Source organism: Buceros rhinoceros, unplaced genomic scaffold (assembly GCF_000710305.1).
Source record: "Buceros rhinoceros silvestris isolate BGI_N320 unplaced genomic scaffold, ASM71030v1 scaffold19822, whole genome shotgun sequence".
In the NCBI taxonomy this organism is placed as follows: domain Eukaryota; kingdom Metazoa; phylum Chordata; class Aves; order Bucerotiformes; family Bucerotidae; genus Buceros; species Buceros rhinoceros.
The window spans coordinates 19,449-24,337 of NW_010400919.1; positions in this window are offsets into that span (position 1 = coordinate 19,449).

Sequence of the window (4,889 nt, forward strand, 5' to 3'; positions counted from 1 at the left end):
CGGCCAGGTACACCCTAGTTTCCTTAAGCACAGGTCACGCTTCAGCCCGAAGTGCAAGGTCCAGGCACAGATTTATCTGTGGCCGTGAGAAGTCTCTGTGCCGGTGGCCTCGAGTTAAAGGTGGAGTCTGGCCGTGCTCTCTGTGTCTTTGCTGGTGGGAGACAGTAACAGTTGGCTTGAAATGAAGTCAAAGCATGGGTAGGGAGAGAGAAGAGGGAGCGAAAGGTGATGACAGCTCCAGGCACCAGCAGATTAAGCGTCAGAGGAGTCTAGGGCGGGGGAGGGAGAGAATGAGGCACTCACTGAAGTGAGGAGGCATGGACAGGAGCTTCAGGAGGTAACTGGGGTTACTGAGGAAAGAGACTGGGGTCACATCATCATCCCTGAGCATTCAGCAGAGTGTATAACCGAGGTGTCTTTACGGCCCAAGCTGTCATTTGTAGCATCGCACTTCAAAGCGATGGGGTTATGCTCAGCAGGTAAACTCAATTTGCGTTTCATGGTGGGCAAGAACTGGTGTTGCTGTTGCCAAAATTGCACCTTAAAATGTATTTTTGTCCCTCAGCCACTATTCCTAAACAATTGCAGACCCCAGGAATCCATAATACAGGGAGACAGCATCTCTGCCCTCTGAAGAAAGGACAATCTGGTGTGTGAAATACACCAGACAGAAGCCCTGGGAATGCAGGAGCTGAGCAGGGAAGCCCTGCAGAGGATTTGCAATGAATGTTGGCATGGCGTAAAGAGGGCACTGAATTCACACGCATTCCCCTAAGCCTTTGTGTGCCAGTGCGCAAGACCAGCTCTCACTGCCCAGCCCCATTGCTGTAATTAAGGGATTCCCACTCACCACGAACAGGTGCAGCCCCACCCAAACAACAAGGCCGAGACAAAAGATTGCAAATAAGGGCTAAATCCCGCTACTGTACATTGCAGTGGTGAGCGGGGACAGGTGGCCCAGGGTAATTCGGGTTCAATCCTCGTGCTGGGGTGGGAAACTGCAGCAGCTCTGCTGGATCTGAACTGTTATATGATAACTCCTTGTGGGCTCTGTTGGCAGGGAAGCCAATGGATTTAATCAATCAGCCTGGAAGCTACTGGCAGTAGAATTATCCCAGCAAATTTCTGACAGCTTGCAAATAAAGGCACAGATGAGGAAGAAGCACCTTTCTCCAGCTAGCTCTTCCTCACCAGTATTATAGGTCATTCATTTGTTCAGCTATAATTGATCATAAAGATCTTGTACATCAGATGAGCATGAGTGTATGCATCTAGTGGATTTACAGTGTACGTGTACCTTTGGGATTCTCTATGTCCAGAAGAGGTCTTGAGTGTTTCAGTAACAAAGAAGCAGCAATTGTCATCTGATGTGATCTTTGATGTCCTCTTCATTTACTGCATTTGTTGTTGTGTTAGACATGTCCAGCCATTAATGTCCTATATGTAGACCTGGAGCAAGGCCTTATCACAGCTCAGGGCTGTGGACAGCTCAGGTGAATTTCCAGTATTGCAGTCTGTACTATGTGGTGCATCAAAACCTTCTGCCTTGGGTACATGTGGCTCTCTTACCACAGACCAGAGTGCCCCACGAGCTTTCATGTGGTTATCCCCACATAGGCACAAGGCCACAAGGCCTGAGAGTGAGTGAAGGGCTGTTTGCGGCACTTACTAGGTTAGACTGAGTTATGAAGCCCTGGATTCCTCTCAATCAATAAAAACACCCAAGCTGAGGTTTAATCAGTGCAGGTTCTCTTGGTAATTGTTAGAGAGCTGTAAGCATGTAAAGAGGGCACTCCAGACTTCAGGAGGCTTTGGAGTAATTAGCTTCCTGCATTGGGTATCTTTGGTAGTTCTGAAAATCAGCCAGAATAAGCATGGGCCAGTCTGGGAGCAAGGCACTTAGGTACTTCAAACTCTTACTAGGCATCTGAACCATTTCAATGTCAGAATGCCTTGAAAAACATGTAGCTGCCTAAATAGTAGTCCTGTAACTAGAAGCTGAATTTTTTTGGTTACTTCTATTGCCAGTGAAACAGGAGTGGCATCTTCAAAAGCCAGCAGTCTCCGTCTTAAGAAAGTTCCCACCGGAGGGTTGTTGGTTACACCCATCTTTTCTCCTTGACTACTAATGAACACGTTATATTTAGGGGTGCAGTTACTCTAACATAGATAGAGGAGCCCTATCGCATTCTAGATGTTCTCAGGTGTCCTATATGGATAGCCTGCATGGAAGCTCCAGCTGAGCTCCAGAAAGGTGCAGGTCTCCTGCAGGTCCTGTGTCATATCTGCGAGCCCTAAGAAATGTCTGGGATACTATGTAGTACTTAACTTGATGCTAGACCCTGTGTGTCATACTCCTGTGTGTAAGGAACTGAATCACTCTCCTTGTTAGTATTCAGCTTTTGCCTGGCTGAATTAGAGGTAATGATGACTCACACATTATGTGAGAGGTGTGTGTTTACAAGCCCAAAAAAGAGCAAAGAAGAGGATCCTGGGAAATATAAATCCATCAGTGTAACCATGATAATAAGAGTCAATTATTAATCAATTTGTAAGCATGTAAGTGATAAGAAAGCAGGAGAACATATCAGCGTAGATTAATGAAGAACATATCACTTCAAATTAATTCAGTGATATCACTTCAAATTAATTCCGTGTCCTTATTTGAAGGACTAACTAGCCAAGTGTATAAAGAGATGAATGTGGTATATGTCAAGTTTGTTAGTGTCAAAAGCATTATTCTTCTTATAAACAAAACCATGTAAAGAGATCTAAATGAAACTGGGATTAGAATGAGCACATAATGTTTCAATCATACCAAATCACTCATCTATGGTTCACTGTCAAAGCTGTACATGCTGAGTGGGGTCCTGCAGGTGTCTGTTGTGTCCCCGATGTTTTCAACAGTAAATAGGCTACTGGAAAAGAAAGTACCTAATTCAACTCCTGCGTGCGCTGTCTGGGAGAAGCTGGGAGGGGTTGATTTGGAGAACGGGATCAGGACTCGCATTGATCTTCACAGATTGGAGAGCTTGCTGAAATCAATAAGCTGCACTGTAATAAAGACAAGTACAAATGCAGTCTTAGGACAAAAGATAGATCAAATGTGTGGTTTGTGTATTGAGGGATAACTGATAAGGCAGGAATAGTGCGGGAATGGATCAACTGGCTGTTGTGAACCATGGCCTAGGTAAAGTGGGATAAAAGATATGCAGAAAAACTATTGTTGTTTGAGGATATATTAGCAGCAGTGTTTGGGGTAGAACACTGAGGTAATTATTCTGCTCTACTTGGCACTGGTGAGGCTTAGCCTAAGTACAGTGTCTGGTTTTGGACACTACACTTAAAGAAAAGCTACAGGGAAATTAGCAGCGAACAGCAAAAAATATTAAGACGCTTTACAAGCACACACTGAAGGGATATGGATTTGCTTAGACTCAGAAAGACGTGATTGAGAGGAGAGATGAAAACAATCCTTATTGTGAGAAAGGTTCTCATAGAGTGGAATGAACAATGTTCTCCTACGCCTACTGGAAGGTGAGCCTAGGAGAAAAGCTACCAGGTGAGGTAAAACAGTGCTTTCCATATGTGGACAACTTCCAGAGAAAATGCAGCATCTCCTGTGTAGATGTTTTTTGTGTCCCTGACTTGGTTAATAATTCGCCACGAAGATAAAAGCCTCAGGGCTAAATGGATGCAGAGGAGTGGTTTTGCAATGCCTAAATTGTAGGTGCTGGGCACCCAGCCCCAAGGCTTCTAGTATGGTGAGGCCGGTGATCAACAAAGAATGCAAGAGTGAGCCAGCGGGCTCAGCAGGGAGTGGACAAGATGTCTAACTCTGGGCTGGATAAAAACATAACTGCACTTAGAAACGGGGTTTGAGGGATCTCCACTGGAAATCCTTTCCTGTAACTAAACAACCATGGCAGGTCAGCTCTTCCTAGTTAAAAATCATCAAGATAGTTTCCACATCATATTACAGCCAAGACTATTCAACAAAACACCAACAGTGTGGGATGTCTCCTTGGGAGAGATCTTTGTGGTGTTAGATGGTAGCTGAGGAGAGATTGTTGAGGAATGTGGACCTCTACAGTGCTTTTAAGCCTCTGATTTTACCTGCATCTCTGTCTTACACCTCTTTCCAAGACAGGAATCATTCATTTAAAACTCAGCTCCACTGAATATTATCTAATAATTTTAATAAAACAACTTGTTGTATGAGTTCTAAGAGCTGTTAGACAAGTTCACAGAAGAGAGAGTGAGAAATGTATCAAGAGCTCTTAGCCTCACAGAAACGATCTCTGGCAAAAGAAGTCCCTGAGCTCTTACCACTGGTGCAGGCGGGTGAAGGAACTGGAGGGATGTATGCTATGGCCCAGTCATCTCTTTGTTCTTATGGACTCAGAAAATTTTCATGAGCAGTTTTAGAATGGAAGAAGGACTCTGCTAACAACATCTGATGAAGTCACACAGCAAGAAGGGCATCCCAGAATGGAGAGAGAAGGCTTCAAAATCATCAGGAGGAAGCCTAGGACTGTGAGTACCAGAGTGGTGAAGAAAGAACGCAATCCATTGTTAAAAGGTCACGCATTTTGGACGTATGCTAAGAACGTGTACTGTGGCTGTGGCCTCCATAGTCCTTGCCAGGTAGAGGAGGAAAAAGACCTTGAAGCACTAGTTAATGACAAAGTGGTCATGAGCCACTGAAGGAACATGGCCATGGAAAGAGTAAATACAACCCTTGCAGTACCAAGTGAGAGGTTTTGGCAGAAAGGCAAATGCTGACGGCATTCTCCAGGGAGCTGTGAGGACTCTTCTGAATGACTGTGTGCGGTCACTGTTTTGGTTGTCCCAAAAGTTCAACTCATATGGAGGAAAAGACAGGAAAG